At 41.9% G+C, this 23640-nt stretch overlaps 1 protein-coding gene and 1 non-coding gene across 5 annotated transcripts in view; one reads left to right on the top strand and one right to left on the bottom strand.

Moving 5' to 3' along the window:
• The window catches only part of ITSN1 (intersectin 1), a 220595-nt gene that overhangs the window by 191301 nt on the left and 5654 nt on the right, over nt 1-23640 (bottom strand). The gene's annotated exons all lie outside the window — the stretch shown is intronic.
• Nucleotides 7004-7076, top strand: TRNAR-CCU (transfer RNA arginine (anticodon CCU)). Its single transcript has one exon. It is a non-coding gene; the product is annotated as a tRNA-Arg (tRNA).

Raw genomic sequence — 23640 nt, 5'->3', positions numbered from 1 at the left:
AATGACACGAAAAGAAGGGCACCTGGGTGGCTCAGTCAGCTGGGCGTCTGACTTCAGCTCAGGTCGTGATCTCGCAGCTTGTGGGTTCGAGCCCCATGCCGGCCTCTGTGCTGACAGCTCGGAGCCTGGAGCCTGCTTCGAATTCTGTGTCTCCCTCTCTCTCTCTCTCTCTGCCCCTCCCCCGCACTCGCTCTCTCTCTCTCTCTCTCTCTCTCTCTCAAAAAAATAAACATTAAAAAAAATTAATGACACGAAAAGATATTGCAGAAAAAATTTAAGTAGTAAAACCATATGGTCGGGTTAATATTTAACAATAGGTATCTTCATAGGAAGATCTCTAATGATAAAATTTCAGGAAGCTAAAAGCAGTGTGTCTGTCTGGAAAGATTAAGTGTTCTTTATGATCTTTTTTCTTTCATTATAATGAGCATATATTGTTGGATAATTAAAACTTCATCTGAGGGGACAAAATCAAAAGAGAATATGCATAAAAGATCTTGTGCATAAAAGACTTACTGAATGGAAATTATAAAAAAAAATAACAAGACATCTTCAAGTGACAAAATTATAATGAGGAATTTTCTCTTCTCTTCTAGAATAGAAAATTTTCTGTATTTATATACTTTCCCTTGTGAACATGCATTTCATTACTTACTTTTTAAAAGGTAAAATAAACTTTTAAAAATTGTTATTCCCAACCCTCTTGTGCTATCTTGATTTTAACCATACCAACTATCACACAGTATTTTCAAGGATTTATGCCCATGTTTGCCTTCTTTTCCTGTTCCAAAACTAGTTTTTATTATTCTAATATCTTCGGGGAGCACAAAGGGACTTTCCTGAAACACACTGGGCTCCATCATCTCCCTCCATATTGTCACCTTAGGTGACTTCAATAACACTTTAGCCCAGTGGTTGCCAGAGTCTGGTCCCTGACCTGCTCTACTGGGATATAGAATGAGCTGGTTAGAATGCAAATTCTTGGGCCCTGCTCTGACATAGTGAATAAGAAACCAGGTGGGCACCAACCTGACTTTTTATCAAGTCTTTCAGGTGATTCTGATGCATGCGAAAGGCTAAGGACCACTATTTCAGCCTCTATGCTTTGGGCCTTTCTGAATCCAGAAACTCTCCTAAAAACAGTCCAATCATTTTTCAGATTAAATTTTTCAGAATTCCAATAGTAACAAAATTAAAACATTCAAGGGGACTGAACAGTTAAATCTCCTATCTTAACAGCTGCAAATAAAATTTTGAAAGAAGAAAAGATCCACAATGAAAGAAAAACATACCTGTGAAGATGTCTTAAAGGGACCAATGAATCCTAAAGACATGGTTTCAAGCCGACAGCCTCTGAGGTAAACACAACTGGCTTCAGGAACACGCTAAATGCAAGCTCATTTAATTACACGTGTCAATGGTAGGGCTGCACAATCAATTAGCCAGAATACTGAGTAATAATAATGTTCAAGCCATAGCTAGATTAATGCAACAATCAGGTGTGCCTAAAACTTCAGAAACATCTTTATCCTGAACTAATGAATGACCCCATTTGGGGCAAGATTTATTGAGATTTGACATGATAATTAATATAGTCGTTTACCTGTGATGGAGGTATAAGCATGATAGAAAGAAAACAAGGTTTATTCACAGTCAGACAGAGTAACAAATTTTTGCCACATGCATTTGTTCGATGGATTGATGAATCAAGTACTGAGCTAGTGCTAGAGACCAAAAAAAAAGGTATGTAAGACGTCCACCCTGCCCTCCAGAAGCCTGCATTCCACTTGTATCAGCAAGGGGCCAGACAGGGATCTCCCTCTATCCTGGGGCAGGAACTTTATTTTATTCATTCATTCATTCATTCATTCATTCATTTAAATGTTTATTTTTGAGAGACAGAGAGAGTGCAACCAGGGTAGGGGCAGAGAGAAAGGGAGACATAGAATCTGAAGCAGGCTCCAGGCTCTGAGCTGTCAGCACAGAGCCCGATGGAGGGCTCAACCCCATAGACTGTGAGATCATGACCTGAGCCAAAGTCAGAGCTTAACTGATTGAGCCACCCAGGCACCCCTAGGGCGGGAACTTTAAAACATACATTATCTCTAATACTTGTTAGAGACAAGAAAACTGGGTGGAGTTTGAGAGGTAAGTCACTTGTTCAATGCCACCCAACTCCGTACAAATCCAGGCTTTGCTCTGATCCCTCCACCCTTGTCCCAATGTGAACACCACTTTTACTCTTAAAAGGAGACATGAGTATGCATTATTTGCACCTTACATGAGATTGTGCTAATTTTACAATCAAATCAATAATAAAAATGTTATGATTTTATTTCTTTTTATAAAATACTTATCTATTTTTGAGAGAGAGCACAAGCGGAGGAGGGGCAGAGAGAGAGAGGAATAGAGGATCCGAAGCAGGCTCAGTGCTGACAACAGGGAGCCCAACGTGGGGCTCAAACTCATGAATCCTGAGATCATGACCTGAGCTGAAGTCAGAGGCTTAACCGAATGAGCCACCCAGGTACCCCTGCACCTTACATGAGATTATGCTAATTTTACGATCAATTCAAGAATAAAAATGATGTTATGATTTTCAAACAGGCATATGAATTAGGTAAAATCAGGTAGCATCAAGCCAAGTAAAAAAAAAATAATTTATAAATGATCTCATTTTCTTTAATATTTATTTATTTTTGAGAGAGGAGAGAGAGAGAGAGAGAGAGAGAGAGAGAGAGAGAGAACACGATCAGGGGAGCGGAGGGAGGGAGAGAGAGAGAGAGGGAGTCACAGAATCCGAAGCAGGCTCCAGGCTCTGCGCTGTCAGCACAGAGCTCAATGCGGGGCTTGAACCCACAAACCGTGAGATCATGACCTGAGCAGAAGTTGGACGCTTAACCAACTGAGCTACCCAGGCGTCCCTAAATGGTCCCATTTTTTGAATGGGAAAAATTATCTATAGAAGAATCAAAAAAAGGCAACACAAATATGGAACAAAATATTAATATTGGTTATACTGGGTGGTGGGATTACAGGCACTTGTCCTTCCTTTTTGATGTTCTTTTATAATGTAATTTATTTTTAAAATGATCATCCCACATTAAAGAAAAATTTTTTTAAACCCAGTCAAGATTCCATTAATCAGTGGTTCTCAATGGGTGTGTGCAATTCCACAATGGATATTGGAAAACCTAGGATTTTTGGTTGTCACATTCACTGGGAGGCACCACTGGCATTTAACAGGCTGCTCAGAACAGTCTCATACGAGGAATTATCCCATGTAACTTCCAAATGTCTCTGGACATTCACATACGGGAGAAAATCCATTTATAATTATCTGAGCCTAAAACCAAATTCCATCTTACAGATAACCACACAAGACTGTGCAAGGTTCTACTATACATTCAATTTGCTGGGAGTATAATTCAAGAGAACACTGTTTTGAGTTTTGTCAAAAGTTGTTCACAGTTCCAGCAAAGTCGTGTGATTAACTGTGATGCCTTTCTCCAAACTTGTAATAGGTTTGTTTTAAATGAATTAATGAACAAAAAGTTTAAAAATGAGTAATTTCTCAGTTTTAATGTTATTATAATAAATATTAATAAACAGAACCTACATAAAAAAAGCTACTTGGGGCTCCTCAGTTGAATGAAGGACTCCTAATATTAGAAAGCTTGAAAACTGGGGCTTCAGTGGAAAAAGATATGAAAAGAGGGCAAAACTGGCTGGAGAGAGACCAGGTCCAAGGTTGGTGCAGGAGTGGAGTGAGGGATCTTTGAGAACTAAGCCAGATCAATAGTCCATAATTACAAGGGGTTAAGGAATTCAGGATGAGGTATAAGCTTCTGACTCGGGCAGCTGAGTAAATATGAAGCCACTCAGACTGTAATACCAGAAACATGTTATTTTGTGTAATTTAAAAAAATTGAAAAGTACAAAATAAATCCACAAACATGAATGCTTAAATGAAAATACTGGCACAAACAGCCCTTTTTCATGCAGGTATATAATAAAAGCTGAATGTACTTCTTCTCTCCCTGCTTTTGATATACACAAACGAACCAGAATGTTGGGACAGTAGTCATGAACACAACTGGATCGCGCCCCGTGGCCACCAATGACGGAAAGGAGCCGTGAGAGGGAACACCTGCTCTCCTTCCTCCCAGTGCCCGGGCCCCTGCAGTCAGCATCTTTAGGATTCTGCACAGAATTATTTTTAAAGATTCGGCTTCAAAAACCTTTTAAATCAGAGGTGTTCCAAGAAGCAGCAAGGAGGGGCCACCTGCAAGCATTTCTGCTGGACTCCAGCATAGGCTCTGGCTCCCTCTACTCCGTTGGGAGGCTCCGGGCCTGCCACCTGTACAGCCGAGCTCCCCTCCGCCCCCCCCCCTCCCCCCCCCGAGGAGTTCAGGACAGAGTAACAGATACGGCCACAGAGCAAAGAAAATCTTTCAAGGGAAGTACAACTGGAAAGAGAAAGTACTGTAACGCCTAATTTTAACACTAATGGAGCCTCCCCTTCACACTAACTGCGGGGAATATCCTCAGACCCCATCCCTGCTTCCTACTTCACGCCAGTATGGCTCTTGGTGCTAGAAAGGGATCTGTGGCAGTAAGACTGACAAGCGGAAGCAAAACAGGAGGTAGGAGAGCACATCCTCTACTCCTAAGGCAGGTTCTGGTTGACATTCCCCCCTTCTAGCTCAAGGCCAGAGGCCTGGCTTACTTCTCCGAGCAAAGCACCCAGCCTAGGGGCGTCTGGGTGACTCAGCTGAACGTCGTCTGACTTCAGCTCAGGTCATGATCTCGCAGTCTGTGAGTTCAAGCCCCGCATCGGGCTCAGTGCTGACAGCTCAAAGCCTGGAGCCTGCTTCGGATTCTGTGTCTTCTTCTCTCTCTGCTCCTACCCCGCTCATGTGCTCTTTCTCTCTCTCTCTCTCTCTCTCTCAAAAATAAACATTAAAAAAAAAAAAAAAAAAAGCACCCAGCCTAGCTCCAAAGAGGATGAGCCTGGAGGGGCTCACACCAAGGCCAAGTTACCCTCTTACAGAAGTACCTTGATTATTTGAATTCCAAAGACCCCCATCGGTACCACATTTGTGCTAATTTAGTTCTGAGTTACTTTCCTAAAAGGGTATCTTTGAACACCCTCCCCATTTCAATTTTCTCATTTCTAGTTTTTAGTAAAAACCGTCAGAAAAGTTCAAATGGAATAAGTGCTTGCCTCAAAGACAGAGACTAGGAGAAAACTGTGAAAATCTGTCTTGTTCCAAAGATAGAAAAGAGGAGATATCCTCTTAGAGGCCATAAGCAGAGCCAATCTCTAAGAAAAGAAACATCCAATTAAAAGTCTGGACCAGAAGCACCCTGGGCATGAGTCTGGCCCTCACAGCTCCTGTCTCTCCTCCAACTACCTCCAGCTCTTTGCTGGTGCCCTTGGCTTAGGCACCAGGCCCAGGACGCCTCCCGATTCCGCCACCACTGCCATGCAGTACAACTGACCCATGAACTGGGTTCAACCGCATGGGTCCACTTATATGCAGATTTTTTCCCATACCGTATAGACTATAAATGTATTCTCTCCTCTTTGTGATTCTCCCAGTAGCATTTTCTTTCCTCTCTCTTACTTTAAGAATACAGTGTATAATACACATAGCACACAAAAAAGTATGTGTCACTAGTCTGTTTACGTTATCAGTAAGGCTTCCAGTCAACAGTAGGCTATTTCCAGTTAAGTTTTGGGGGAGTGAAAAAGTATATCTGGATTTTTGACCGTCTAAGGGTTAGCACCCCTAACCCCCTCGTTGTTCATGAGTCAACTGTACAACAAAGAGCTTGAAGTATGAGCCCTCTGAATGGGAACTTCCTATATATACTCCCAGAGAGCTAGTATTTATACAGCACGCATAGGCAGAGATAGCAAATGGCACAGTGGTTCACAGCACAGACTCCAGTCAGACTGCATGGGCCCTAATACCAGATCTGCCACTTTCTGGTTGTGGGATCATGGGCAAGTTAACTAACCATTATAACAGTACCTATTCTGCAGAGTTGTTGGGAGGAGCAGACGAATCATTACATGGGAAAACACACAGTAAGCGTTCAGTAAACATTAGTTGTTATTATACTTCAAATGCATCACAGATTACAAAAGTCTGGGGGAACTGAATATGGTAAAATTAATCACCGTATCTGGTATCACTCCTATTGTAAAAGTTGTTCAAATTCACAACCATAAACTTTCTCAGTAACTGAGATCCTTTTCCTAAACTAGAGACTTACAGTGTCTCAAAAAGAACACCTTGGTTCCGAATCTAATCATCTCTGAGGAATAAAGACATAAAACAACCACAAAAAATCATTTGGCTGACAATTTATTCTCCCTGTATTTCCAAAACTGCATAACACAAGCACTGCATACATAATTTTTTATTATTAGCATATAACATGTTCACTAAGACATTGGTTCTCTACATTTCTGGCTTCAGGACTCTTTTATACTCTTTAAAAATTGAGGATCCCAAAGAATTTACCTTAGAAACCTATAAGAAACAGACATATACAAGCACATAAACCATTAGCCATCAAAGAGATGATGTCCTCAAACATCATACAGCCACTAGAAAACCAGGCTGTGCACCTACAGAGAATGAGAATAAAAAGAGGAAATAACCACTATCATTATAAAAATAATCTGAACTTGCAGACTGTTTTATATTGTCTCAATGAGTCCCCAGAGGCTCCAGACCACACTCTGAGAACCTCTGCACTAAGGAAAGAATGAGTATCAAAATTCTCATGGCTTTCATCTTCTACCTTTTCTAGATCTACATAAGAAAAATTACAATACATTTCATTGAACTATATACGAACTGCAAATGATCCTATCCTAAAATTACAGAAAAATAGTTTAAGAAAATATTTTGACAAAATTGCCACTAGGGTAGACTAAATGTTATGTCTAATTTCTTTCCATTTTAAAAATTGTGAACACAGGGGTGCCTGGCTGGCTCAGTGGGGACAGCATGTGACTCCTCATCTCAGGGTCATGAGTTCAAGCCCCATGTTGGGCACTGACCTTACTTAAAATAAGTAAATACATGAATAAATAAATAAATAAATAGTGAACACATATAACAAAAATTACCATTTTAACCACTATGAAATGTATAATTCAATGACATTTAATATATTCACAGCATTGTGCAACCATAACCAACAATGAATTCCAGAATATTATCATCATCCCAAAAGAAAATGAACGAGGATCCGTAAGTTTTTGTCTCAACATCTGTTTTCAATCCTTTGGGATATACACCTAGGGATAGAATTGCTACGGCCATATGATAACTCTGTATCTCTATATTTAGCTTATTAAGAAACTACAAAACTGTTCTGTTACAGCAGAGCCATTTTACATTCCTACCACTAACGTATAAGGCTTCCAGTTTCTCCACGTTCTTGCCAACACTTGTCATTTTCCTTTTTTTTTCTTTTATGATAGCCATCCTAATGGGTGTGAAATGGCATCTCAGTTTTGATTTCTATTTCTCTAACAACTAAAAGCGTTGTTTGCTATTTGTAGATCTTCTTTGGAGAAATGCCTATTCATGTCTTTTGCCCATTTTAAAAACTGGGTTCTTTTTGTTGTTGGATTGTTAAAAATTCTTACGTCTAATTATGTTTTACCAGTACATGAAAGCACTTTAAACCAACCACGGATCTGATCCTCCTCTCTCTACCAAGCTTAAAACCAATACCAACCTTCCACATGACAAAAAGAACTGAGAAATTAAAAATGGTCACAGAATCAACTGGCAAACAGACTATATAACACCTTCATTTTTGTTTTAAATTACAAATCCAGGATTGGATCACAGATGATAACAAAATAAAGATGGTGATGATAATAGTCATTTCTCATAATAAGCACTTACTATTTAGTGAAGCACTGTGCTAGATGCTTTAACATCCTCACAACAACCATACAAGGTAAGAACTATAATCAACCCCATTATACAGATGAGGAAACAGAGGTATAGCAAAGTGAAATAGCTAGCTTATGGTTATGCAGTCAACAGCTGAGCAGTTTTGCTTCAAAATTTGTGCTTTTAATCCCTTTGCTTTACAATCATGAAATAACAATAAATCTTGCACAGTTACATAACTCAGGACTTAAAATGTTAGTAGCTACATTTTGATATGTTACTTTCAAGTTCCAGCTCTCCACTGTCTGTACAAATCTTTTTTTTTTTTTTTTTTAAGAGGGACACAGAGGGGCGCCTGGGTGGCTCAGTTGGTTAAGCGTCCAACTCTTGGTTTCGGCTCAGGTCATGATCTCATGGTTCATGGGTTCAAGCCCCACGTCAGGCTCTGTGCTGACAGCATGGAGCCTACCTGGGATTCTGTCTCCCTCTCTCTCTCTCTCTCTCAAAAATAAATAAACGTTAAAAAAAAAAAGAGAGAGACACACAGAGAAAGAGAGCGAGCACTCACGAGCATGGGGGAGAGGGGCAGAGAAGGAGAGAGAGAATCTTAAGCAAGCTCCACACTCAGCGCAAAGCCTGACTGGGGCTCCATCCCATGACCCTGGGGGATCATGACCTGAGCTGAAATCAAGAGTCAGATGCTCAATCGACCGAGCCACCCAGGTACCCCTAGAACTTGCCTCTTAATCAGATTTAGGGGGGCACCTGGGTGGCTCAGTCGGTTGAGTGGCTGACTCTTGATTTCGGCTCAGTTCATGATCTCACGGTGAGTAGGTTCCTCCCCTGTTCAAGTGTGTTCTCTCTCCATCTCTCTCAAAAAAAAATAAAACTAAAAAAAAAAAAAAAAAATCAGGTTTAGAAATGTCACAAAGAAGTAAACCCAAAACCAGATGGGTGAATGCCATTTTATCATTCCAATTTAGATCTTTTCTAACATTTTTGAATCTGACAAAAGACTATTCAGGATACTGTGACTCAACTGTCTATTTCCAAGGGTGTCTAGATCACATCTTGACAGCAATTGTAAGAGGTTACAGTTACCAGCAAAGCCAGGGCCTAAAGGCCCTTCTAATTCAAATTTCCAATATAATTATATACCAGTTAGTGGTTTTGTAAACTAAATCTCAAACTTGAGAAGAAATCTAAAAGGTAACGTATTTCATAACAAAACCAATATAAGCACAATGCCAGAGTTTATAGATTTCATTTTCTGAGGAATAATTACACGCATGACCGCCTAATGAATCCAGCATTGCTATACCTGTCTAGAGTTATGGGCCCTCAGAATGTGAAAGAACTTTAGGTTGTATTTAAAAAATCCTTTACAGACAATTCCTGCTCCTTTTAGAATTAAAAGGTAGACTAAAGCCCTGAAATCATGACAAATGCTCATTTATACCAAATTTCATTTCATAATGTTGTAATACTCCTATCTACTTTTGTGGTAATTCAAGAATTTTTTATTTAAGTTCAGCTACCCAATGTGTCCTTTGGAATGGTTTCATTATGACAAATGATAGCAAATTGAGGTTGTTTTCTCATCTGTAACATAAGGGTATTTACCATCTATCTCACAGCTTTACAGAAAACCAGTTTTAGACAGGACATAGGGAAAGCTTCTTGCCAAACACACGAGACATGACAGGTACTCAGTAAACATTCCTGTGTATGTGTGAAGTCATGGGTGTGAGTCAGATAATACCAGAAGCCATTCTAAAGCAAATTCTATAAAAGCTAAGAGCAACTCTGATTACTTACCTACAGGTCACTTATCTGATGAACTCAACTGCATATAACCCAAAATCTAGATGATACCAGGAGAGTCTCCTGATTAGGAAAACACGTACCATTTGTATACTTATAAAGGAAAATTAGTTTATTCCTTGGGCCAGACCTAAGTATAATCTTACATCTGACACAGCAGAAGGCTCTGCTGGAGGCTCTCTCTATATATATCCTACCACCTATTTGCTGACATGTTTCATTTAATTAGAGGTATGAAGGTTCAACATGCAATACACTAACATGAATACATTTAAGTCCACAAGAGGAATGTAAAGTGCTTTCCTCTTGGGGCATCTGGGTGGCTCAGTCGCTTAAGCATCTGACTCCTGATTTCGGCTTGGGTCATGATCTCACGGTTCATGAGACGGAACCCCATGTAGGGCTCTGTGCTGGTAATGTGAAGCCTGCTTGGGATTCTCTCTCTCTCCCTTTCTCTCTGCCCCTCCCTGGCTTGCTCTGTTAAAAAATAAACATAAAAAAAAATTTTTTTTAAGTTTTTAAGAAATAATAAAAAAATAAACTGGGCAAAAAGGTTTAAATTTTATAAGGTAGGAATTCTCAAGGTGGTTCCTGGGTCTCTGGAGTTCCCAAGACCATTTCAAAGGGTCCAAAAGGCCAAAACTATGACCATAATGGTACCCAGACATTATTTTCATTGTGTTTATATTTGCAGTGACACAAAAACAAGGCTGGGTAAACTGCTGCCACCTTAGCAGTGGCACCAAACTGTACTGGTGGTTATGTATTCCTCACTGCCACACACACGTTAAATAAAATCAGGGGCCGCCTGGGTGGCTCAGTCATTAAGCATCCAACTTTGGTTCAGGTCATGATTTCACTCACGGTTCGTGAGTTCAAGCCCCATATCGGGCTCTGCACTGACCTGTGGAGCCTGCTTTGGGTTCTCGCTCCCTCTCTCTCTGCCCCTCCCCCCAACGCGTGTTCTCTATCTCAGAAAAAAAAATCAGTTTTGCTTCAGAAGGTCCTTGATAAGTCATTAGGAATGATAACTATTAAATCTCAACCCTTGAATAAATGTGTTTATTATTTGTATGACTAAAAGGGAAGTAATCAGGGGCGCCTGGGTGGCTCAGTCGGTTGAGCATCCAACTTTGGCTCAGGTCATGATCTCACAGTCTGTGAGTTCGAGCCCCAAATTGGGCTCTGTGCTGATGGCTCAGAGCCTGGAGCCTGCTTCCGATTCTGTGTCTCCCTCTCTCTCTGCCCCTTCCCTGCTCATGCTCTGTCTCTGTCTCAAAAATAAATAAAAACATTAAGAAAAAAATAAAATAAAAAATAAAAATAAAAATAAAAAGGGAAGTAATCATAAAGCATCCCTATGGCACACAGACTACGACCGATGTCTTAAGAAAACACAGTTGTGCAAATGAGTTGCAAGCTGAATTAGGCACTTTTTTCATGGAACACAATTTTTACTTGGCAAAACAACAGAAAAACTATGTTTATTCAGACTTAAGTATTTGGCAGGTGGTTTCTCAAAAATGAAATGAGCCTATTGCTTCAAGAAAAACGGATAGTAACTTGGCTAATGATAAAAGTTAAGCTTTTGAGCAAAAATTTTGAATTTGGAAAACTAGTATCTGTCATTTTGAGTTAGACTTCTTAACATTGAGAAATTTTTCCAATAAGATGGGTGGTAATACTAACAAATGGGATGTTAAAGTAGTATTATTCAATGAAACATATCAACATTTGCAAGATCTACATAAATCAGTGAATTAATATTTTCCGAATGACCAACACATGATGTTACAAAATCACAAAGGTGTAAAATGTCATCCAAACAGCAGGATGGACTATAGATGTTTTTGTAACAGAGTATGAAAAGTTCACTAACATAATTTCAGATTCCGCATTGCTACTAACCTTAAGAAACTAGCAGTGTCAAATTTTGGTATGGTATCAAAGAATAACCACAATTTTCTGAAAATGCCATCAAAAGGCTCCTGGCTTTTCCAACTACATATCTGTGTAAGGCCAGATTTCTTTCAACTACTTCAACCAAAACAACATTTCGCAACCAACTGACTGCAGGAGCAGATATGAAAAGCCAGCTGTCTTCTATTAAGCCAGACTTTAAAAGCGGTTTGCAAAAATGTAAAACGATGCTCTCTTCTCACTAAATTATTTTTTTCTTTTGTAAAACAGTTTTCATAAAAAATCTGTTATTTATGTAAGCACGCGGTGGGTTTATTACAGGTATTTTCAATACACTAATAAAATACTTTGTACATTTCTCAATTTTAATTTCTAACCTGGCAAACAGTGATACATTTAAAAACACAACCCACATAAAGCTCCGTGAGGTCCCCAATAACTAGAAGCCCGACCAGTCAGTAACAGCCAAGTGGTAACATGAAAAATGATGAAATCGGGGCTAAGACAACAGCGATGGACACAGAGAGAAAGAGATGAAACCAAAAGATGTTCCAGGGGCAGAAGAATTGACAGAATGTAGCAACCAACTTCAGAATCAGAGAGAAAAGGTCCAGGCTGCCAGCTTGCATGGATACACTGCAACCATCTGTCCACCTATCTGGTTTATAGACAGGTACTGAGTCTATTCCATACAGAGAGATTGAGATGCTCCACAGCCAGGTGATCAGTTCTAACAACAGCTCTCTGATTTCAACTGAGTGTCCTAAAATTCGATTCTGACTCTATCTACCTGGAATTAGTACAGATCCCACAGGTAAAGGGCTCAGTCCCGTTTCAGACACCAGCCACAAGTCTTAAGTAGCCCCTAAAGTACCAGCACTTCTGCAGGAAGACTACAAATTTGGGGGTTCCCACAACTGCCACCCTCCCCCAGGTTCAGTAATTTGTTAGAACTACTCACCAATCTTAGGAAAGCACTATACCTGATGAGGGAGTGTGGAGCTAGCTGAGGGCAAAATACAGACTAACAGCACTGCCCCCTCCCTCCAGGGTGGAGTATGTGTGATATGCCTCAGACATCCCTGGCTCCCCAAGAACAAAGGGAAGGCGTTTAAGTGCTTGCCATGGTGATGTGGGGAAACTAAGGCAAATGAAAAATTAAATTCCCTTACTGCCTATAGCCCACTGACAAGTCCTTGACAAGGGCAGAGTGACCGCCCTCTAGGAGCTCAGCAGCCTAGATGATGACACTTTGCTAGGGGGCAAAAGAGAATCTTAGCTTAACATTATCCCAACCTCGAGGATCTGAGGATCCTGTAAGTCTACTTCCCTTATCTCAATTACCCCAAGATATATGCTGGCGCTCATACTCCACAAGCTTATGCCCCACCCCCCGATATGTATCTGAAGGGTCTCATGACTGAGGTTTTATTAAACGGTAATAAATGGTGTTTCCCTAGCAACAGCTAGCCCCTCAAGGTGCTGGAAACCTTGTTTCCAAACTACCTTAGAGACTTACTCTATCCCTGACCCGCTCCCATCCTGAGAGTATATAATGAGCTACCCATCAGGACCCCAGTGCAGCTCTTCCTGTCCATGGGTTCTGTCCCCGTGCTTTAATAAAATCACCTTTTTGCACCAAAGACGTCTTCAAGAATTCTTTCTTGGCCGTCAGCTCTGGACCACCCCACCATCACCCCAAAACTTCATCACACTTATGATTAGTTTTATTATGAAGGATACAACTCTGGGACAACTAAATGGAAGAGACTCAGGGCAAAGTATGGCGGAGGGGAGTTGAAGAGCATCCATGCCCTCTCCTCCTCTGTGGAATATTGTGCCTACCCATCTACACATCTAAATGTTCACCAAACCTCACCATCCTGGCATATTTATAAGGGGCTTTATGAGACATGACTAATTAAATCACTGCCCACGTGATTAAACTCAATTTCCAGTCCCTCTCCCTTGTTGGGGGGTAAGGGGCTAAAAGTCACTTCATTAGCATAAACTCAGGTAAAATCTAAAGAGGCTAATTTTGAATAACAAAGACACTCCCACCACTCAGGAAATTCCAAAGGTTTCCAGAGCTCTGTGTCTGGAACCAGGGAGAAAGACCAACTACACTTTTTTTTATTATACCACAGAGCATCTGACACGGTTATTGATGTTTAGTAGGTACTCAATAAATAATTGCTGTAGGCAAAGGGTTAGAACTCAGGAGGCAGAACTCCAGGTATACACAGATAACAGGATTTATTCATGGTGGCTAAAACTCCAACAGGGGAGATGACTGTCCTGGAAGACAGTGGAGGGTCAAAAGAGGGTAGATGTAACAGCTCTAGAGACAGCAACATACAAGGTAAAGAGCCCTCAAAAGAGACTAAGAAGTCCTAGATGTAAGGGAGAAGAAAAACACAGAGTATAAGGCAGAGAAAGCCAAAGTAGAACAGTGTTTTTCAAGAAGAAATGGGCCGAGGGGCGCCTGGCTGGCTCAGTCTGAAGAGCATGGGACTCTTGATCTCTGGTTCGGGAGTTCAAGCCTTACACTGGATGTAGAGATTAAATAAAATTAAGAAGAAAAAAAAAAAGACGAAGAAGAAGAAGAAATGTGTCGAAAGTCACAGAAAGGTCAAGAAACAAATGGACGGAAATCTGTGTATGGGAATCAACAATGGAGGGGCAGAGGCAGAACCCCGCTACAAGTAACAGGAGCAAAGAGACCCAGCATAAAACTACTCCTCCAAGAGACAGAGGGAGTACAGCACCAATGGGAAGAAGCGGAGCAGGAGGTGATGGAAGGGGCAGAGGAGCCAGAGGAATGCACACAAGTCAGAGAACAAGCCTAATTCAGATCGGAGCTTCTGGATTGACACCAAGCCTTTTTTACATGCCTATGAGGCCCCGCACCGGCTGGTCTCACCTCCTCCCCCAGTGTCCTAATAGCAGCTACACTGGTCTCACCTCCTCCCCCAGTTCCCTAATAGCAGCCACGGTGGCCTTCCTCTCAAATGTGCAGTGCTCCTTCATGGTACAGGCCCTGCTCACATGCGGGTTCCTCAGCCTGGGAAACAACTTCCTTCCCTTCCCTGATTGACTCCTGTGCATAGCTCACACCTCAAGTGCATGCCCCATCTTCCCCGGACTCTAAAACTAGATTAGGTCCTCCTGAACGCTTTCATCATGGCGCATACAACAGCTGGAAATCAGCTATCTATGTGGGGTGGGTTTTTTTTTTCTGTATTTCTGTCTGTCCCAGTAAAATATAAATAGATTGAGGACAGGGAGCTGTCACTACTGGGGTAGTCCAGGCTCCTACCCCAGCACCTGGCACACGACAGTCAAGCGGGATCTAGCTGTGGCAAGGCTGAAGGGAGCAAGCATGAGAGAATGGCGCAAAGTCTCAGAGGAAACAGGAAAGAACAGCATCTAGAACCCGGGGGGAGGGAAGGAGACACCCACCTCTTCCTTCTCCCTCTTATCGCAAGAAGTAGAGAGCAAGTGTGAGTAAGACAGATTTACAAAAGCTACTTGGGAAGTGGGCGGCAGGCCCAAACAGGAGGCAGCATTACTGCTGAAAGTGAAGGTTCAGATGCCTCCCGGGAAGCTTGAGGAAAAGGGCAAATGTGGTGAGGAATGGAGAGAAAGCTGAGAAAGAATACTTTGCAGGTCGCAGCTAAGTGGAGAAGGAAGTCCACGAGTTCCTACGCTTCTCTTCAGCTGACTTTTGCCAGCACGAACACAGGAAACGGGACACAGCTGCATCAGTCTAGCAATGCAGGTCTGCAGGATAGGGATGATGCAAGGACCACTGGGCCAGGACACAGCTGAAATGCCACGCTCTGAGTTCCCAGGTGCGTACAGAAGGTCACAAAACTAAGAGGAAAGGAACTTGAGATAAAGAGAAGAAGGACCCCAGGAACTACAGTTTCTGGATGCAAGTATTGTAATCAGAGCATGTGAAATAAATCACGCTATAGCATTTTAAAAATATGAGCAACATATTTTTCAAGGCATCATAAGCTCTTGCCACCTACTGTAATCAGTCTCTTAGAACAAGAAATCTCAAAAATAGGCCCATCCCGTTCTGAAACAGGTCAAGTTGCTATCTTTCCTGAAGTCTAATAAAAAAAATTTTAAAAGCAGATGGGTGAAGAAAGGATACCCCTTTCTAGCTCCAACTTTTCCATTATATATTTTCCCAGTAGTTCCAGATGAGCATAAGTTAAAAAGCCTCCAAGTATGAGCCCAGAGAGAATGCCAACACACCTTAGGCACTGAAAAACTCTGAGAAAATCTGCAATTACAGAAGTAGCCAAGGGGCACCTGAGTGACTCAGTTGGTTAAGCATCCAACTCTTGATTCAGACTCAAGTCATGATCTCATTCATGGTTAGTGAGATTAGTCAAGTTAGTTAGTTAGCGTCGGGTTCTGGGCTGACAGCACAGAGCCTGCTTGGGATTCTCATTCCCTCTCTCTCTCAAGAAAAAGAAACAAACTTAAAAAAAAAGGGAGGGGGGACTGTCATTTAAGAAAAAAAGGGGTTACCACCAGTCCCCTTCCATATGATCATCATTTATGATGAAAGGGTTGGGCATGTGTTTTCCTGCCCAACACTCTTCTTCTCCCAGTTGATCCCATTTTCCCTCCTTCGGTTAATTCCAGGGGTTTAGGTACCAGTCTCAACAACTGATGGACCCAAAAGCCCAGGACAGCCAATGAGAGCTCCACATTCACTTGGCCATGAGGACTGCTTCGGGCATGTGATCAAGCCAGGCCAATCAGAACCTTTGGACTTGACAGGTGTGTGAGTCAATAGATTTTTTTTTCTTAAGACAGTTTGTGCTTCTTCCACATGCAAATAAAAAAGATCAGCAAATACAGTTATAAATAAGGAAAACTGTAGCACTGGATTTTGTCTTCCTTCTCTACTACAACCCTTTTCTTCCCTTTCTATCACTTTTCTTTTTTCCCTTCCCACCCAACTTCTTAGAATAGTGAACTACTTAAACTTGGCACTGAGTTTTTATGACATCACCATGAGACAGAAAGCTAATCTATGATAAGCCTACTTCCAGGTAAATGAAGCTGTGATTCATTTTCTTGGTATTTAGATATTAAAGTCAAGAGTCTTGTTTCAGTGGTTTGACCAGAACACACCTGAACAGGTATCAAACTCAGCCCCTACATGAACATACAACAATACTTTCCATTGTGAATACCTCTAGTATCATTTTTTGCATGAGGCCAAAATGCTATCTGTATGTGAAGGGAAATAACACCACTGAAATTCTAGGACATTTGGAAGTACATTCCAAATCTCTTCCTTCCTGTTGTCCCTCTGCTAAAGATCTGAACTGGTTTTTCTTGTGTGCTTTTTTTTTTTAAATTTTTTTTTAAATGTTTATTTATTTTGAGGGAGAGAGAGACACAGTGTGATCAAGGGAGGGGCAGAGGGAGAGGGAGACACAAAACCTGAACTGGGCTCCAGTCTCTGAGCTATCAGCACAGAGCCCGACGCAGGGCTCGAACTCACAAACTGAGAGATTATGCTTAACCGACTGAGCCACACAGGTGCCCCTGAACTGAAAGAGGTGAGAAGTGGCGTCCACATTTGCAAAATGACCTTTCCAATAAAATCATGATTACCTGAATTAAATTGTGTTACTTCTGTGTTTCCTGCAATCCTTAATTTCCCATGTTATTGTTACATGGTTAAAAAATAATGAAAAATTCACAACTTTCTCAGAAGAAACGTTAAGAGACAAGGTAGTATTATAAAATGAATACAGTGCTGAGAATGAGAAGGATCCTTGATGACATGAACAGTAACCCACCTCATCTGGCTTAGGCTTCTGCAAAAGGAGAAAGAAGAGGGGATATTGAGAGTATAGGAGTATTTCACAGAACTCAGAAACAGGAATGCAGCCAACCCCAGAAAGCAATGAAGAAAAGGTTTAAAGCTATCAGACTCAGGCAGCGTTCTTCTCTCTTTCTGCGTCTCTCCAGATATGTGCTTTATTCTCTCCATCTACAAACCACCATTCTCTCTCCCCAGACAACAGAACATAACTGCCTTTGACTCCCAAGTGTTTTAACCTTGTGGCCATGAGCATGTGAAGCTCAAATGCCTCTCTTTTGGGGCCATTTGCAAATTTCCAAGAAAGGAACACTGGTTGGGCTAGCCTGGGTCAGGTTCCCAGACCTCGTTCAATCCTCTCCACCATCTGTGGGGACGAAGAAGTTGGTAGGAAGCGGATGTTTGGTTAAAGGACAGATAAGGGATTCGTGTTGGGTCAGACACTACAGAAACTCCCACCACAGAGTCCCAGTACTTAGTTTTTTCATCACCAAAATAAGGTGCATTTTAGACTTTTGCTAGGAGTCTAGAGTTTAAAAGAGCTTGAGAGAATTAAATTGAATTTAAGAGATTAGAACTTGGGGAGTTCACCTCAGTAATACAAGCTAAAAATAAATTACACATTCTAGAAGTAAAAATTGTCTTTTATAAATATCGGTCTATGTGAAAAACCCAAGAGAAATGAAAAATTTAAGACCCGTAAGATCTTAAAGAGCTGAGATTCTGTCTTGGGTCAAGGCTGGACATCTAGAGCAATGCCGGGACACAGGGCACATGGCCCATGTTCACCAAACAAACTCAGAACTTTCCAACTACTGTACTTTCAAATGGGTGACAGGTGTGCTCAGGTTTGGGGGATAATGCCTGCCATTAGGCCCAATTAGCAGGGCTAATGTGGTATTGACTGTATATGATGTTATGTTGATAAATGTTGAGAAATATGGAATAAATGACCAAAACACCCCTGGAGCACAGAGTTCTAGCAAGGTGGCTGGTTATTGAGGAAATCTGTAGAAGGGCCAATACGCATTCGATAAATGTTCACACTCACTCGTAGTAGTGGGAAAATGCAAGTTAAATAAAACTTAGATTTTTAAAAAATGGTTTTACCCAATCGTAGTGAGGGAACACAAAATAGGTCCACACTGCCAGGGGAACACACTGGAGGGTAGCAGCAGCAAGCTGCTGAGGCCTGGAATATATTCCAATATATTAAGTGAAAAACAGGCTACACAACTGTATGTACGGAGATTATAAACTTGTAAGGCAACAATGACTGAAGTCAGCCCTTAGTAGGTCTGCTTTGCTTGAACCCCAGTGTGTTTATAAAAATTGTGGCCCACATAAAAATTGGGAGATTTCAGGGGCGCCTGGGTGGCGCAGTCGGTTGAGCGTCCGACTTCAGCCAGGTCACGATCTCGCGGTCCGGGAGTTCGAGCCCCGCGTCAGGCTCTGGGCTGATGGCTCAGAGCCTGGAGCCTGTTTCCGATTCTGTGTCTCCCTCTCTCTCTGCCCCTCCCCCGTTCATGCTCTGTCTCTCTCTGTCCCAAAAATAAATAAACGTTGAAAAAAAAAAAATTGGGAGATTTCATATTAAAGCCGTACTTCTGGATTTCCAGCCTCTCTTGAAGAACTAGAAGGTATAGTAACAGCAACATGCATCCTCCCAGGGCCACGAATGAGGAGTCTGACAGACCCTGGGTTGCCCCATCCCTGGACCCTCTTCAGTGCCCTGATCCCTAACACGCTGTCATGCCTCCCAGACTGAGAAGCTCACACACCGAACTTCCTGAGAAATTTGAGCAGGTTGACCCCTCACAGCGTATGAATAGTCATCGCTGGATAGTGAGAAAAGGCCCACTTTTGTTTTTCTTTTTCTTTTCAAAAGTTTTCTTCAATACACATGTACTGCTTTTGGAGTGAAGAAAAAAAAAGTTATTTTTTAAAATACCGAATCACAACTGCAATATTACTTCATCTAATGAGACCAAAACAACTAAAGATAACAGATAATGACTGTGGTTTAAAACTAATTGAACTAAGGAAGTAATGTAAGGTTACAATTACTGCAGTATTTCCCTCCCTTTGATACTAATTAAAACACCAGCTTGGACAGACAATAGCAGCGGTTTACAAATGAGACCTTCCTCAAAGCGAAGAGCTATAGACACTCAAGCCGTAAAACACCTATTTTAAGGATTCAGTTCCCTATATTTGAAGTTTCTTTCACCAAAAAATGTAAACAGAAAATCTCTACCAGAAATCTGTATTTAGGGGTGCCTGGGTGGCTCAGTTGGTTGAGTGTCTGACTTCAGCTCAGGTCATGGTCATGCAGTTCATGAGTTTGAGCCCTGCATCAGGCCCTGTGCTGATAGCTCTGAGCTTCGGGCCTGCTTCAGATTCTGCGTCTCCCTCTCTCTCTCTCTGCCCCTCCCCTGCTTGTGCATGCGCTTGCGCTCGTGTGTGTGTGTGTGTGTGTGTGTGTGTGTGTGTGTGTGTGTGTGTGTGTGTGTGTGTGCGCGCGAGCGCGCGCGCGCGCCCGCCGCGCGCGCGCTCTCTCTCTCTCAGAAATAAACGTTAAAAAAAGAAATCTGTATTTATAATACCAATTAACTTAATGCTTAAAAAGTTAAATTATTCCTGATCTTTACTTTACATTGTTTTATTTGATTTGATCAATGATGGCAGCAGTTTACCGAGAACGCTAAAAAGTTTATGCAAATCACCATGCTTCTCACCCTATCCAGAGTATCTTCACCCTAAAGAAAAACCACAAGGCTAGATAGAATGTCAACATTCACAGATGATGGAAGGTAGAGTCAATTCAACGTTTCTCTTGCTCTCCTGCAAGGCATTCCCCACATGACATCCAGAGTGATCCTTTTAATTTTTTTTTTTAACATTTATTTATTTCCAAGAGACAGAGAGAGACAGAGCATGAGTGGGGGAGGGGCAGAGAGAGAGAGAGAGAGAGACAGAGAGAGAGAGAGAGAGAGAGAGACAGAATCCGAAGCAGGCTCCAGGCTCTGAGCTGGCAGCACACAGCCCAACGCGGGGCTCGAACCCACGAACTGTGAGATCATGACCTGAGCCGAGGTCGTATGCCCAACCGACTGAGCCATCCAAGTGCCCCCAGAGTGATCCTTTTAAAAAATTTTTTTTTTCAACATTTTTATTTATTTTTGGGACAGACAGAGACAGAGCATGAACGGGGGAGGGGCAGAGAGAGAGGGAGACACAGAATCGGAAACAGGCTCCAGGCTCCGAGCCATCAGCCCAGAGCTTGACGCGGGGCTCGAACTCACAGACCGCGAGATCGCGACCTGGCCGAAGTCGGACGCTCAACCGACTGCGCCACCCAGGTGCCCCAGAGTGATCCTTTTAAACAAAAGCAAAGCATGGGACTCCCCTGCTTAAAACTTACATTAGTTTCCTACTTCCACTGATTGAATAAAATCCAAACCAGCCGTCCCCTTTCTTCCTCACCTGTCTCTCCTGTGCTCACCACACTTGGGTGACTCTGGCCTCCAGACAATCAGGTCCTCAAACACTAATCTATTCAGCATGCTGACAACCAACTGCTGAGTGCTCATGCACTGTTCTAGGTCCTGGGGATAAAGCAGAGAACAACACAGACCAAACTCCCTGCCTTCCTGAAGCTTACATCCTAGTAACCTCTCTAACACGTTCTGTTCCTCCTCAATTTCTGTAATCATTTAAAGAATTTTAAGACAATTATAATGACTATATTTGAAGGTATGTGAAAATACTGCCTATTATAAGTTTATTATCATTTTCTGACTTTAATAGTAACTATCATAAGCAAAGGAGACAGGAGAAAAAAAAAAGAGGGGGATCTTTACTCACAGAAACTTGATATACCAGGAATGGCACTGATTTGTCAATTTTTGAAAGTTTGTCTCATACTAGCTCTACGGCTTTTATATGTCAGTGACCAAAAGGTAATATCTCAATTGTGCCCGAATACAGCAGTGGGGTCTAAACAATTCCAGAAACTGAAAGATTACTTGTTTTCAAAATCTATTATCTTAAGTTTGCAGCAGAAATTGATTTTTATAAAACACCGAATCCACAACGAACAGACTTTTATCATAGATAACGCACAGGAATGGTGTTCAGGAAGGTGTTGTGTGTTTATACAACGGCTTATGATACAAAACAGGGCCCTTGTCAAAACAACGTAACTGCTTGGGAAATTTGCCTGGGAGAAAAGTAATGAGCCCTCCACACACACACACAGACAGAAAAAACAAGGGGATCCACTGGCATCTTGTTTCCTATGCTTTTATCACAAGAGCCAGGGTCCTCCTGAAGTAGGTTGGTCGGAGCATGGCACTAAAAGCCAGGTGGCTGCATTCACTTCCATGAGCTGTATCTATGTCTTGCAAATCCATGCCACCGCTCACCAGCACACTTGCAGACTAAGGATGACCAAAACCATCACAGACAGAGAAACAAGGCAAAACACGCATTAAAGCAAGAGGATCAAAAGCACTGCCCTCCGGTATGAAGGAGAGGGCGTTTAATTTTAACCACCAAGGATTAAAAAAAAAAACAAAACAAAACTGACCAACTGCTATGACCTTGTTATTTTCACAGTCCTATTCACCTGAATCCCAAACTCCATCACATCCCTCAGTACACACTCCTCGTAGAGTGAAATGTACCTGAGCACCGTTCCCGCACAACCTTGGTGGAACCCCACACTACACAATAGTGAGAATGGGTGTCAGTGACCAACTTAACACTGAGCCCGTGGCAGTCCTACCTCAGCACAGGCAAACTCAGGCCAAGAGACCTAAAGCCAGAGCGATTTCACCAATGCTCTCTCTGGGCCAATAAGCTAGTAAGATAAGCTGCCAATTATTAATTCTACTAGGAAAAGGTCAAAAGAGCACTGATGAATTTAAGTAGTTTAACCTGTTTCAAATTCACCTTGTTAGAAGGCTAACCTTAGCAACAAAATGTTAATGATATTCTACCATCATGTTTATGAGGGTTTTTTTTTGGTTTTTTTTTTTTAACGATCTCCCAATGGATCCGTGCATGACATCCCTCCACAGTGAGGCCTTCACATTCCTGAAGTGAACTTCCAACAGGCTGCTTCAAATCTCCAAACTGGCCAACATCGAAATGTTTGGACAGATGCTCTGCTGTCTCCCTGATCGTACACCTGGATGCAATCATGTTTCCAAGGCAAGGCCACATTACAAGTGAACTGCTTTTTCAAATTTCACTAGTCTCCTCTGTGATTCTACTCCAGCTTTCCACGCAGGGGCACTTTAGGAAAACCACTACAGAGGAAAGACTAACAAGCTGCTGAGAGGTGAATGTTAGACAGTAGACGAGGCTTGTTGGTGAGCTAATTTATACTACTGACTTCTCAATCTTGAGAGGGATTCCAATTTGTACCCCGCCTGATCCATAAACTAATACATATCAGGGAATCTCTAGGTTATTCCAGAGTAGAAATCAGGAATGTAAAAAATACCCCAAGGCCTAGAAATCACGTCCAGGGAACAGGCAATCCAGCACTGTGGCTGAGAGTTTGGGCTCTGGCATCAACACATCTGGGCAGCCACTTACTGGCTCTTTAAGTTCCTTAACTACTGGTACCTTAGTTTCCAAGGCGTATTCATCTAAAAAAGGGCAGTTTTGTAAAGATTGAGTGAGTGTTTATAAAACGATGCAAAAGGAGTTGCTAAATGTTAACTATCACTATCATGGGTGTATGAATTTTCAGACTTTCCAGATCCCACTCCTGAACAGGTTACATTAACATGCCATTCTTCTTCCTAAAAATAATAATAATTCACTACGTTTGTTATTGGTTAAGTCACTCTACAAAAAAGGAAGTAGGAGAGAACACAGGACTCTCATCCCCCACTACAAGAATGTAAACTGCTGGGGTATATGGGTGGCTCAGTCGTTTAAACGTCAGACTCTTGATTTTGGCTCAGGTCATGATCTCACAGTTTGTGAGACTGAGCCCCACGTCCAGCTATGTGCTGACAGTGTAGAGCCCACTTGGGATTCTCTTTCTCTTTCTCTCTGTCTGCCCCTACCCCTGCTTCAGCTCTTTCT

This window comes from Puma concolor, chromosome C2 (assembly GCF_028749965.1).
Source record: "Puma concolor isolate L17-30 chromosome C2, mPumCon1.1.hap2, whole genome shotgun sequence".
NCBI classification, from domain to species: Eukaryota; Metazoa; Chordata; class Mammalia; order Carnivora; family Felidae; genus Puma; species Puma concolor.
The sequence above is the reverse complement of the archived record's forward strand: the minus strand, read 5'-3'. Positions and strand labels throughout refer to the sequence as shown.